Source organism: Siniperca chuatsi, linkage group LG2, assembly GCF_020085105.1.
Source record: "Siniperca chuatsi isolate FFG_IHB_CAS linkage group LG2, ASM2008510v1, whole genome shotgun sequence".
In the NCBI taxonomy this organism is placed as follows: Eukaryota; Metazoa; Chordata; class Actinopteri; order Centrarchiformes; family Sinipercidae; genus Siniperca; species Siniperca chuatsi.
In genome coordinates, this window is record NC_058043.1 from 29,072,278 (window position 1) to 29,086,026 (window position 13,749).

Genomic DNA, 13,749 nt, shown 5'->3' on the forward strand with positions numbered 1-13,749 from the left:
CCTCTCTGTCAACAAGTACTCAAATCTCAATAAACATGCGGAAGTATGCCAACAAGGTGACATTATTCCATATTGTTTTCACAGCAGCTGCATTCATGTACGTGTCGGTGATTTTGTGTATTGGATGGATGGAAAATGGATTGTTAGTGAGCAAGTCAAGATCTTTCATTTTTAGGCAGATTCCCTTTCTCGCATTTAATAAACTATTTAAAGGCCCAACATTACATCAGAGAGGAGTTGCTGTTATTTCTTGCAGTGTCGTCTGGATGGCGCAATCCCTTTGATTTCTAGTCCACTGCTAACAACACGCTGCCTTAACCCCTCACCTTTGCATACAGAGATGATGGGATTTATTAGCACAGGGCAGAGCCCCAGATTCACCCACTGCTGCAAACAAAAATAACGGGAACTCGCCCGTGAAAAGCAGCAATACGGAGTTTTCAGTTCTCCATTGTTCGTGGTAAATTAACAAGGTATTAATTTGAAAGGCAAGCTGAGTTTGATATTGTCTAATTAATCACTAATGAGGGGTTGCTGTTGCTGATTTGATTAATCACTGTCAGTCCCTTAGAAAACAGGGCTATAATGCTGTAATATGTTCAGAAGGACAATACAAATATTACAGCAATACAGTAATGTTACCATAAGCCCATATTCAAAACATACAAGGTCACTAAAAGCTCACTAACTAGATACTGTAGGCACTCCACTGTATATAATTTTATTTATATCTAATATCTCTAGGGCCAAGGCTGGATTAACAACTGCCACAGGGTGCCAGAACTCCAGGGGTCCCAAAAGCTCCAGGTTTAATGTGTGTTAGCTGGTTTGTGAAAATTTGATTGAAAATGTATTTGTGAATATGTGCCAATAAAGCACAATATCTAGTGACATAATAATGTCCTTAAAAGAGTACTCCACTGATTTAGCATTGCATTCCTATAACAATGTCGGACTCACAGTGGACAGTTTTTAAAAAAACAAAAGGATAGAAATCCATGCAGCAGAACTCGAGATATTCCACAAATTACTCCTCTCAAAGATTCCTGCATTACCCACAATCCAACTGATCTGTCGGAGATTTGGGTGTGTTATGCTAGTATCTGATTTTGCACAGCTCCCTCTGTAGTCACAAAAGGCTTTACACAGCTTTTTTCACATATACAGTAGTATTCCTCAAGACCTGTAAACAGACTTTGATGTGTAAAATACTTGGAGTTTCCCTTTAAAAATGGTCTTATTACCTAATCTTGAGGCCCTGTCTTGAGTGTCTGTGTCAAAATCTAGTTTTAAGACCCTCATTATTTCAGTTTTGTGCTTTAAATAATTCTAAATTCATGTGTTTAAAGCATTTATAATCAATCTTTTATATCAACAATGGCCCACATTGCCCAGCCATGTTTATTACTCTATATAACTTCTGATCTATAGATGGGTGATGAATTAAAGGAAAAACCAGCATACAGTGTCTTAGTAAACATCTTGGTGGCCTAGTTGTTAAGATTTATATATTGCAGCATCCTCTGTTCAATTACAGCTGGGCACACCCATAGGTGTTAAGTTGTTGCATGTGATTCACATAATTTTCATACTCATCAAACCATTCAGTGAGCTCTCTTGCTCTGTATGGAAGCATCTGCATTATTATGTTTCTCCACTCATTTATTCAGGTTTTTCCTTTGATCTGTAACCCGTCGGTATATTTCAATTTTTTTCCCCAAGGTTGCATCATTAAAGTGGGAAACGCTGCCGCTGCAGCGGCGCGGCGCGTCAAGTGCCGTCCCTAGATACAGGCACAAGTGAAATAGTTAAAACTACAGTGAAAAGCAAGCAACAAACTAGTAAATAACGTCTGTAGTTGGGACAACATTTTAATGAAGTACAAAACAGCTTTTTCTCTGGAAAAAGGCGTTTTTTTCAAGGGCGGCAACGCTGGACATGGACAGTGGCATGTTGGGTCGCGCAGCGGCGTTCACAACCGCCGCCGGTGTGGGGGTTGTACATAGAAAAGGGGTGGATGTTTATGTTTGAGCCTAATAGTCCATGAGATATAAAAGTGTCATTGTCATTTAAAATTAAGAAATCCAGATTTCAAATCTCAACATGAAAACATACTGTATATGGCACAATTCTGAGATTTCTGTATTATTATTCTCTATCATCTGCAGCAGGAAATAACAGTGCAGGTGACTCTTCAAAACAGCAAAAATGAGGAGCTGGAGGTATAAAGACATGATGACCAGACCTTGGAGGAAAGTGAGGCAGACAAACAAATGGACATTAAAAAAAATGCACAGTGCAGAGCGCAATGCATATTCATGGTCAATCAGATATTAAAATAAGTTGATGCTGGGTGCCAGTCCTCTGGTCACAATTGAATTATCCAAATGGGCTGAGTAAGCACAGAGACATGACTCAGTGCTGTTGGTTTTTGTGTGGCCAGCAACTCAAACTTCTCTGTACAGGATGCATCCTGGATGCTGTTTGAAATGTGAGGTTATACTTTTATATAATTTACACTTTGCTCTGAAAACATGTTAAGTCAATGTTTACTCTGATCGAGTCCCAAGTTAAAGCCATTGTGAGTTTTTATGTGATTCAAATTATTCAAGTTATTATATACTTTAAATTACACATCCTCTATGACTACTTTAAGCTAATGCCATAAGGATTGTATGATTGCCTATATGTAAAACAAATAAAAGGAACTTTAGTTTTAAACCAGGAGCCAATAGAGCCATTCCTGTTATTATTAATTTATTAACATTAAAACTACAATTACAATTCTACTATTTAAAAAAAAATCTAGGTGGTATTTGCATTGTGGACATACTCTGACAGGCGCATTTGTCCCCAGCAGCCATTGCAGCCTGTATTACGGCTGCCGGCTGAGCCATAGAGCAAGAATATTTCAGTGAATTAAGGGATTAATTCGACCAAACCAGAGCTGGTGATTATTGGAACAGTGGAAAGACTAATAAAGACAATTTTGGTGAGTTTTATTTTATTTCTGTCCAGTTTGAATGAAGTATGTTTTATGATTATCTGCTAGGTAAAATTACTGTTTTTCTCAATGTAGTCTGATGGGCCGTAGCGCCCATTTGTTTTGTTCTGAGATGCTGGTGCTCTAGTGCGACATTTAGTGGCAGTGAATGTTGCTTACAAGTCCTTTAACTTCTCACCTTCTCACATGCTTGAATTTCTCACTGTTGGGTGTGGGTACAGGCGCACAGAGTAAACTTCTGACCACAGAGGTGAAACAGGCTTGAAACCAGAGATGGCAGTAAAATACTGCTTTTCAGCCTGCTGTTGCTGGTTACGATCAGAACATTTTCAGATTCAGTGTTTCTGTCATAACATTATTCTTGTCATTGTGGAAAAGTCTCTTACACAGCATTTAGATCATGATGACACACTAAAATGTCACTGAAACCCACATAATAATACATAATTGAATTATTTGGTGATCGACAGTAGGCAGGGAGGCACACAACAATCATTGCTGCATTTAAAGGATGCTGTAGTGTCAATCTTGGAACCCATTGGCCATCGTTTGATGACAATTTAGCCAGTGGATATCCAGATAACGGATATCAGGGCCAAGTCACCCTCGTCCGTGTGCCTGTCATTGTTTACAGTCCGATTAGCAATCTTGGAACCTATCAGCTATCGTCTCACGACAATTTGAATGCGGATAAGCTAATCTCTAGGGTTCCAAGATTAATAAAAAGCTAAATCATCATCAGATGACAGCCGATGGGTTCCAAGATTGCATTTTGGCCAATGCATTCCGCCTCTTTTGCTCTCCACACGGACTGTTTATCTGCATGCAACCAAAGCCCGCTCAAACATGATTGGTCAATATTACTCAGACTACAAACAGACTATAAACGGAAACCAGAATGCTTCCAATACCAAAATTGTGTCCCTTGCCTACAGATTCTGCATTCATATGCAGATATCTGTTTAGAGAGATTACTGTAGTTTAAACTAGTTGTCTGTTTATAACTTCATGGAAGCAGGATTTCTTTGGCTCCAGGAAACACCAACTTGGCAAGACAGTGGAAGCACTGTGGACAACAAAACAGCTGAAACCACACAAATCCCAGTTACACATCATCTACCTTTAATCCATCTCCCTTAGCACAGCTCCAGGGCAGCTTGGGCCAGTACCCCCCAAAATTAGAGCTGATAGATAATCTATGGGAGATCCTTCAGATATGCTTTTAGAGTTCTACTAGCATCTGCTATTATTCAAACTGATGGGCACTGTAGAGTCTTCAGTCTGACTTAAACTGTCTGAACTTGAAATTAACTTTAAAGGGCAAGCAAACTATAGTAGGCTTTAGCTGATCCTCCAGCCAGCGTTATGAGATGGTGATACAGTCTTTTTCCATTTGAGGAGTATGAATCGTCAAGCAAGCAGTGTATAATAATAATATTAAAACTTTATTTATAGAGCACTTATCAAAACAAAGTACAAAGTGATTCACAAAGAGAGATATAAAATACCACAGTGAATGATAAAATATAAAATAAATGAAATACATAAAAACAATAAAATAAACAGACAGCTCAGGTAAAATCAGGATATGCTTTCCGATAAAAATGCGTTTTGAGAATAGACTTAAAAGAAGACACTGACTCAGACAACTTAATTTCTTTGGGCAAGTTGTTCCAGAGCCTCAGGGCTCTCGGTCCTGGTAAACAGCCTAGCAGCTGAGTTCTGTACAGTCTGTAGTCGTTTCAAAGTTTTTTGATTAAGACAAGTGAACAGACTGTTATAATAATCAAGGCGTGAGTAGATAAAAGCATGTACAACAGTTTCTGCATCACTAAAATTTAAAATAGATCAGATTTTTGCTATGTTTCTGAGGTGTTAAAAATATGATCAGACAACCTTAGTGATATGTTGCTCAAAACATAAATTGTTATCAAACACCAACACCAAGATTTCTTGCAACAGGTTTGATATGTCATGACAGGTTACCAGTAGATGGCAGTATGTGTTTAGTGATGTGTTAACAATAACAAGGATTTCAGTTTTATTTTAGTTGAGCTGTAGAAAACGCATCAACATCCAATTTTTTATGTCAGACAGGCAGTCCTGCACAGAACTCAGCGTACTAAGGTCAGTGTGTGACAGGGAGGTACAACTGTGTGCCATCCGCATAACAATGAAAAGAAAAACCATGTCTGCAGATGACATCACCCAATGGAAGCATGTATAAGGAGAACAGTATTGGACCCAGAATTGAACCTTGAGGCACACCATACTTGATATGGGAGAAGGATGACATGAAGTTATTAATGCTGACACAGAATTTCCTATTGGACAGATAAGATGAGAATCAGTCTAGTGCAGTGCCAGATATGGCCACCCAGTGCCTCAGTCTAAAAGAATGCCATGATCAATTGTGTCAAAGGCAGCACTTAAGTCCAACAGCACAAGAATTGAACACATGCCTTCGTCTGCATTCATTAAAAGGTCATTAGTGACATTGAGAAGAGCTGTCTCAGTGCTGTGGTGTTGATAAAAGCCAAATTGGAACTTTTCAAAGGTACTGTTGTTTTCCACAGCAGCAAGAAGCCGCTTAAATACAAGTTTTTCGAGAATCTTCAAAATAAAAGGCAATTTGGAGATTGGACGACAGTTGTCCAGGAGGGTGGGATCAAGCCCAGGTTTTTTTAGGACTGGCTGGACACAAACAGTTTTAAAGAAATCTGGGACGCAGCTAGTAGACAGCAAGCTGTTAAAAATAATTAGCAAAAGGGGCGCAAAACAATCCATAACTTCCAATAATTTTGTCCTTAGGGCTGGAGGATATTCTCATAGGAGACATGATGTCTGTGAGTTCAGGCAGAGTAATAGCAGAAAAATTGCTCAAAGAATCCCTGAGCGGGTGATGCACATCTAAAAAGGCAGGGTTGGGGGTGATACCAGATCTTATTAACTCTACCTTTCCAGCAAAAAAACTTTTCACAATCAGCATCACAATCAGCAGGTGCACAAGGAGAGGCAGGGTTAACTAATTGATCCACAGTCTTAAATAGGAATCTGGGGTTGTGCTGATGGGCAGAAATAAGTGCAGAGAAATTACATGTTCTTGCATCCATCACCATCCTATTATAAAGGAGTAATAACTCTTTCATAGCCACAAAGTGGACCTGGAGACCTGCTTTCTTCCATCTGCGTTCTGCTCTTCTGCATTTCTTTTACATTTTCGAATACTGTCATTTAACCATGGCTGTTTTCTAGTCCTTGAGTTTGGTCTATTTTTCAGAGGAGCTTTGAGATCTAAGGTTGAAGAACACAGGTAGTTAAAAGAATCAACCAAGTCATTGATGTTGGAAGAATTGGGAAACACATTGCCAGGAGAATTGAACAGTGTACAGAATTTTGAGGCTCATGCTCATTAAGGACGCATGTGTACTTAGGACAGGATAAGACAGTACTAGCAGCCTGTAATTCATAGTTAAAAACAATGCATAGGTGATCAGATACAGTGATCAAAATACATGTCCCTGATTTCCAAAGATGGAGTTTTCAGGCCTAGACTAAAGACTAGGTCTAAGGTGTGGCCATGGGAATAAGTTTGGCCACACACATGTTGTTGAAAGTTGAAAGAGTTAGTGATATTTTAAAAATCAGCAGCAAGGGCATTAGAAGATTTATCAACATGAATATTAAAATCACCACAAAGAACAATTCTATCATAATTTAAAACAAGAGTGGATAAAAACTCTTCCAACAAGAAGGAACCAGCTGGTTTAGGGGGGCGATAAATAATAGCAAATATGACCGGGAGTGGGCCACTAAGTTTAAACATGAGCACTTCAAAGGAGGAAAAATCATTGCAAGCTATGAGATTACACTTGAAATGCTTCCTATAGACAAGGCCACCACCATGACCACAGACTCTAGGGCGGCTAAAGCAGTCATAATCTGGTGTGCACAATTCAGCAAGTTCACTGTGATCACCAGGACTTAACCAGGATTCTGTTAAGAACATGAAATCTAAATCAGTAGATGAGATAAAATCATTTAAAATAAACGTTTTGTTAGAGAGAGATCTTACATTGAGAAGAGCCATCTTAAAAAGTCTGTGCTGGGTTAGAGCTGAAGTAGAGTTCTGGCCTGGATCTTTATTAAATTAGTATTATTGCTGTGTTACTGGCTGTGTCTGTTTCGTATTAAGGACCTATGCAAAATTACCACAGGAATTTTAAACGTTAATTTTAAAATTAATTTTAAAAGTTTCATTAGTCAGTTACATGAGGAGGACAGTACAGCGTGCTGCAGTTTAGCCCCCAGCATGCGACTACCTGACTTGTTTGGGTGAAGACCGTCTCGTGCAAACATAGACAAAAGATCCCAGAATAAGTTAAAATTGTGGATAAAACCAGTGTCATGGTTACTGCAGACAGACTGGAACCAGGTATGAAGGCTGAGGATCCTGCTAAAACGGCCAATTCCACAACCCAGTGTAGAAATTGGACCCAAAATGAAAGCATGCTTTCCACTGCTGTTGAGTAGGTCAAAGAGGTAGATGAAGTCTGCTTTCGTCAGCTCAGATTGCTGACGGGCGGTGTCATTGGTGCCGACATGGATTATGATTTTCGTGATAGTCGTCGGGAGTGAAACCAGAAGTCTGGGGAGGTTTTTGAGGATGTCGGGGTCGTAGCTTCGGGAAAGCAGTGTGTGACCACATTAACGAAGCAGATATTCCTTACTATGGAATCTCCAACTATCAGCGTAGTCGGGGGGATGAGAGGAGGCAGACAGACAACAGATGATACCTTGCATCATCACATCTGGATGTAAAGGATTATGCTGTGGTCACCAAAAAATGGATGGGAACATGCACAATTTTCAGCTCAGAAATACGTACCATACAACATAAGACACACCTGATCAGTTTATTTTTACATGTTATAAAATTTGTTTAAAAGTAATAAAAAACATTTTAAAAAGCATTTGTTATTTCTGTAAATGTATAATATAAATCTGTTTAAAATGACTAAATTGCATTCAAATTGCAATAAAATAAAACTGCACTGAGCTTGCTAGCTTAAGAGAGGCAGGGGGAATGTGACTGACTGAGAGATGAGAGGTCAGTAACTCCACTGTCATGAAAAGTGAAATTAAGAAAATAAAACTTGGCATGAATTGTAAATGTCATTGGGGAAAAAATGCCATTATGAAATCAACTTTTAAATAAGGAGATTTTGAAATGTAAATGTCTATAATGAAATAAAATTATATCCAATAAAATCCAGTTATTATGAAAATTAATGATTACATGCCATCATTTATAATAATGAGTTGAGTTTTAATAATTTTTTCATTTATTTCACAAATTGTTGGTTGATGTATATATTTTGCACAATTTCTTCATATGATTATTTATTTCATAATGTCTTTTTTTTTATTTAATATTGAACACTTTGGGGTTCCATACACCTCTGGACTCAACCTGGGATCTTCTGTCTGTCTCTTTCCTGTCTGTTTTTAATTACCCTATTTGATGAAGCCAAAATACAATGAATTTTATCAGGTGTCCACACAGGCCAGGAATCAAATCTCGGTCCTTCCTGCTGGGCACCTACCTACTGAGCCACCATGCCGCCCTCATCTCTACAGCATATTAACTCCATTTGAAAGTATTTAGTTATGCAGAATACCCATAAAAAAGCTGTATTTTGCACAGCACCTGGGAAAATGTCCAATTTTTACTTTTAACACTTAGTCCATCTGTTTATGTAAAAGAGTCACATCCCATACAATTTTCCTCCCTATGTGACAAAGTCTGGTGTGAAATGATAAAGTGGCCCATCCAAGTGTTTTTGAAAAGACTCAGAGGAGAGCTGCAGCCCCCCAACCCCCCACCCCCACCCCACCCCGCTATCTGTTGGCCAGGACACGGCTATTTCCTTTTCATCATTTGTTCCACCACCACATGACCTTTTGTGTGGCAGTGGAAGGTACTGTGGCTAAAACGCAAACTTAAAAGGTTACATTTCAAGTGCAGTCTCTGAAAATGAAGGAAAAACAAACAAGCCATTATCGACAAATTGTTTTTATTATTCAATAATGATTTCGTGGATGTTTTTTTTGCTTGTATAGGTTTGAAGGGTTTCAAATATACAACAAAAGAAGGTGACTCCCATACATTGACAAAATGATTGATGGCATAACATTAAAACTAATGAGATTTTTTTAGCCCTTGACTGATAAGAATGATAACACTACACAGAAGATCCTCTGTATTTCATATATAATAAAACATGACCTTCATGACATTTGTAAATAGACATAGAACATTTAAAATTTTTAAAGAAAATTAACATTTCACCTTGTAGTTCACTGTAGTTTTCCATCTTTGCTCATTTCACATCAAGTGTTGATTTCCTGTTTATTTTTGGTGCTAAATTTGCTAAATTTGTATTCAGTGCCATCTGTAGCCTCACCCTACACCTATCTGTGCAGCATCAGGGGTCAGAGAGGGGGGAATCCGCCTGTCATGCTCCACCACGCATGTGTCTGGACAGGTTCAATGATCGTAGACGTCAGTACAACTCCCTCGCATTCGCACAGGAAACCAGCTGTGGCATCCTGAACCTTGCGACCCCTGCCCACATTTGTTCATTACAACAATAATAACAACAGCCTGCTGACACATCTCCAACAACATCTTCACTCTCCAGGGACATTATGAGGCACCAAAAAAGAATCTTCACAAATATGTCAAATTTATCAGAGGTAGAGCATGGTTTGAAAGAAAAGCAGACCAACCAAAACCAGTGCTGAGTGCTTTGGTTTGGTTCTATTCTGTCATAAAGCATATACATACCTATACATAATACACTTTTCCACATATTCACCAAAAAACAAACAAAAAGACACAATTTCAATCCAACATAAAACATGGACACACAGAAACATAAAACGAACAAAATAAAACAATCCAAAAAAAGCAGTTAAAACAAACAATGTTATGCATGAAATTGAAGCATGACAGGATAAAAACACTGATTCAAATAACTTTCCATAGTGTAAAGTGGACTTATTGGCAATTTTACACTGAAACAAGGTTGATGAGAGTTTGTGGGCCGAAAAAACGAAACAATGACCTAAAAGATGCTAAAACGCTCTGTGGAGCTAGAGGGAACTGCAAAGTTGAGTGATAATTCTCTGTGGATTCATCACTATGAGCAACCATTTTTACATTACATTTAGTCATTTGATCCATCATTTATAGAAAAATATTGATTAATGCAGCTTTAAGAGAGTAAGTGCACACAGCATTTATATCAGCCCTATAAATATAGGCCTACCTTTTTTACACCACTAAATACATATTTTTACAAATTGGAAACTCATCAGCTTCTCAGTGATGAGATGCACACAAGCCACAGTATCCTGTAACATAGAGACTCAGTCTGCTGCATTCATTTTGACCATTATTTTTGTAATCTGTCTCTTGTGAGTCCCCAACTTTATGGAAGTGCAATGCTAAATCTTTGGAGTACCCCTTTAAGGGCCTGATCAAGTCCATTTGTCTAAGTGTTTTCCTTTACTGGGATAGACTGCAGAAATGCTTGGTTAGATATAGAGAAGTTGGATTTGATCTCAGACTAGCCAGAACCATGTTTGTATTTGTCTTCTCTCCAACTAGGAAACAAGGAACAGCTTTTGTTTATATCTGTGTCAGTGTTTTTTAAACGTTTTCCACCCTATTGCACTACCATAGGAGATAAATAGGGTAGAGCAGAGAATCTAATATCTAAGATCATACTGTACATGGCTCAGAGTGGACTAAAGAGGCCTTATTGTGTGTGCTATTGGGCATGAAGCCCTGTGGTCACAAGAAAGCCCCTGCTCTGCCTCCCATTCTGCAAAAACACAAACAGATGTCAGGGATCATTGAACTTTCAAACACATGATAACTGGATGAAACAACTGTAAAAATCCTGAATACAAAAATACATCTCCCACCCTTCTTGTGCTGCTTCACTGGGCTCATGTTGCAGCCTTTGCAGAAACAGAGAGCAGTAAGTCAAACACAGGTTAGAAGTTACTGACTCATGAGCTGACATTTGTCATTTGCTCTCTAAACTCTGCTCACTCCTCTCAAACTTTAACACCTCATATAACAATGACTTAGATTGTATAACACCTTACACATATTTTAAAATGATATATAACATTGCATTGCAGTAGCGGATGTATTTCCAGGGCAGTCCTCTATGAAAATAATTTTACAGCTTGCAGTGTTTTGGTCATAGAGGGAGGACTAACTAAGTGTATGGAGCAGAGGGCATCGATGAGTGCCTGGGTCCCACAGCTGCATGGCACTGGGGCACAGACAGCCCTTCTCTCTGGGGCACATTGCTCCTTTTATGCCCAACACACTGAACCATTGATCTGAGGCACCCTCATCTCCGCTGCACCAACACAGCTCAGGTCAGCACAGACTCCAGCAGGGCTCAGTGAACATCTCGCATGCAAACATTCATTTGCTTAACGGCTCTGTCAAAGCATGAGTTAGTGGGGAAGTGAAAGCTTAAAATGTTATCACTGTAGGATTTCATGAACTTGCAAATATTTCAAGTGGTATTTTAGCAACTATGCATAAATTAGGGAACATTCATCTCAATGCTAAATGTATGAGTTATAGATGATTTGTTTTCATACAAAAATATAAAATCTTTGATAAATTCTGCCAAATTCAATGAGATTCATGCATAGATAAATCAATTCTGTCTGTTGGATTCGCACACCTCTGAATGGGATATTTGCACGTCTATTATTAAGAGATAAATAGACATCTCTTAAGGTGTGTTCAGAGTGAACACAGAGCAAATCTGCCCCTTGCTTTTTTCACAAGAATTTGACCACTGTAGTGTTTGTGCAGTGCATATTATTTCACCCCACATACCCATCGTAACAACATGGGTAACAACAGACATTCGCTGTAGAGAACCAACCATGTGTGTGTTTGTGTGACAGCTCAGACTTTAAAGCTGCTAATATCAATATTTTTATATGAACAATGTATCACATGACTACTTGTATGTGAAGATAATTATAAACCGACTCTGCTATTCACCTCAGCTTTACTGAGCTTTTCACTGTCTTATAACTGTTTGTTTTGTTTTTACAACCCACAACTTTACTGTTTGGTTCAGTCACATCACTCTCATCAACCATGTGTCAGCAGCAGTAGGCAGCTGTTTTCAGTAAAAAAAAGAAAAAAAAGTACTATAAACCCACTGCACGCTACCTGCTCAGCACCAAACAGCAGACCGACAAAGTTAGCAACTAGCTGCTCCGTATCTGCTGCATGTGTAAATAAGCAACTGTTTGCTAAGTTTACCATATCAACTTTTTAAGGTGATAATATCAATGCTGAGTTAGCATGTTCCACTGTCTCCAAGTAGCCAAAAAGTCAATGCAGTTTTAAGTGAGAGGCAAGATGTAATACATTTTCTTTGTCAAATACTTCAGATGTATTTGTTGGAGTATAGCTCAGTGTAGCCTATTTTCCACCTTGGTTCACAATTGATTGCATTTGATAGTAAACAGGCATTTTTATGGGCATTTTCACAGCTTGTTTTCACTGCCCCCAAGTGGCAAAAAAATCTGTTAATCTCAGTCTCATTTTAGGACAAACAAAAACATATGCCTAAAAAAAAGTAGCTTCAGCTAACACTCATGATATGACAAAAATGTATTTCCTTTCGGACTGTATCACAAATATTTATTACTACTATACTGCTAACTGACTCAGTAATGTCAGTTAAACAGGAATAGCTATGTGAAGTTCACAAACATTAGCTAACCTTAGTCACCATATTCCAGACCAAGTAAAAGCCTTGAGTGTATTGGGGTGCATATTATTGCTTCTGAATTCAGCTTTTTGTTTGTAAGAAGAAGAATGTTTTGTTTCTTCTTTCAAAAGTTACATAGTCTCACTTTAAGTGTCAGTATATACATATCATCGGGCCTAATGTGTTGCATACGTCTTCACAGATGCACTAGCAACACAGACAGTTCAGCTCTTACTGAGGGCCTCTGTCCCAAACACCAAATGAATACTGATAAATTATTAAAGATAAACTGAGGGAACATAATGTGTAGCCTTGTAACCAAACCGTGAATTAAAAATACAAATATTATTAACAGTCGTCCAGAAAATCCATGTTAATTGATGTGTGCATAACTCTTTGTAGGTCTATGTATTAGCTGCAAAACTTAACATGGCCAACTATCAAATTTGAAAGTTGGTCACTTCTCTACAGGGCAGGGTTATTCCAAACTGTTTCCAATAAAAACAAAAATCTACCCACCAATGTCTCTTTTTCTCTGTGGTCAGCTATTACTCTGCTGGCCCAGAGTTGCCTGATTGATATTCACTGCACTTCTCCGCTGGCCAATGTACTGACCAGTTTACAACCTCAGTGGGAGGAAGCCTGTCAATACGAGGCTGAGGCTCTTTTATGATTCCGTAAGGCAACTTTTCTAATTCCAGTATTTGCTGTCCGTGATATGTCCTTCACTAATGTCTGAGTGTTTGGAATTAGTAAGCCTTGATTTAGTTCATCAACAACTGAAATTTCCTGAGTTCTACTCACATCTAGGTAATTCTGAATTAGAACCACTGCCAAGAGAAAAACATGCACAGGAAATTTGTCTTAGTTTCATGGTAATGTGACATTACAACAAATATAGTAAGTGATAAAATA